Genomic DNA, 1,245 nt, shown 5'->3' with positions numbered 1-1,245 from the left:
TTATATTTGCTAGGATAATTTGTTAATTATTTTTAATCAACATTTAAATCAGATTAGATTAGCATAAGACCCTAATCACCCCCTCTAGGGTCTAACAGATTCACCCACAAAGTACACCATTTTATTAAATGAAATAGTATATCACCATCACACTGTAGAAAACTGGCCCTCAATAACAAAGTGTTAATGTGTAACTCTCTAAGAAATAACTCTCACTGATGCTAGGAGCTCATCTCTGATTCATAGATTGCTTGTTGCAAATAATTGAAATTTTTTTGGTAACTCACAAACCCCATAAACCAAAACTCAAAATCATCCACAGTGACAATCTGAACATATTCTTCTGATTAGGTTTATTCACATTCTCACTAGGACTAGCTCTCTTTATCCTCCTTAATGTGATAGAAACTTTATAAGGAACTCTGGTCAAATCTCCTTTAGGAGAGGAAAATGTTTAAAGGTCTATCACTTTGAAACGAAATTTTCTCACTAGAAATAACACTAACATTGGATCAGACGTCGTTGATAGATAACACTGACAGGCTTTCAGAAGCTTCTCTCTTTTATTGACAGGGAATGTCTTCTGAAAACTTTTTCGGTTCCTCCTGCCTGAAGAATTCTTGCCCACAACCTCAATTTCCCTTTAACCGTTTCTGATATCTTCTGTGCCAAAGTAACTGAAGAAGGAAAAAGGTTGTAAATTATCATTATTGATTGTTATAAGTAATTGTTATAATTCTTTAAATTGATTACTTACTGTGATCTCTAATTCCTCTTGCGCAGCTATCTGCTTTCTTGCTGACCTTATTCATCCAATCAATAACTGAGTCCGTTGTATCTGCAATTTTTATCAGATTAAAATCGAATAGATGATTATATAACGAATGTGATTATTATTTTATTTATATAGAGAGCATTTAGCTGCATATTTGACATTAACCACTGGAATTCCAATCACCTGCCCATGATTCTGGTTCTTCATTCCGAGCTCGAACTGATGAATAATCTTCTTTCTTCTTCTTTAACTCTTTGATGATGTTTGGCTTGAGGAATGTTCTTGGCTTGGACAGAGAAAATTAGGCAGTCTTCTTCCTAGGGTTTGAGGAGAACATACAAGTAGTGATGAATACCTTAAAGAAATTTGGCAGATTACTAGAATAAAAATAAACATTGTATGTTTTCTCTTGGGTAAAAAAATTAACCGAGGGACGAAAAAAAAGGACAAATTTTCAAAGTAGACCTCTT

The 1,245-nt window shown here is 33.7% G+C and overlaps 1 pseudogene; it reads right to left on the bottom strand.

Annotated features, from left to right (window-relative positions):
* Positions 1–221: 221 nt before the first annotated feature.
* LOC109827457 lies at positions 222–1,043 on the bottom strand (annotated as a pseudogene).
* Positions 1,044–1,245: the final 202 nt, after the last annotated feature.

This window comes from Asparagus officinalis, unplaced genomic scaffold, assembly GCF_001876935.1.
Source record: "Asparagus officinalis unplaced genomic scaffold, Aspof.V1 AsparagusV1_Un223, whole genome shotgun sequence".
NCBI classification, from domain to species: Eukaryota; Viridiplantae; Streptophyta; class Magnoliopsida; order Asparagales; family Asparagaceae; genus Asparagus; species Asparagus officinalis.
Note: the sequence above shows the minus strand (reverse complement) of the source record. Positions and strands in the feature narration are given on the sequence as shown.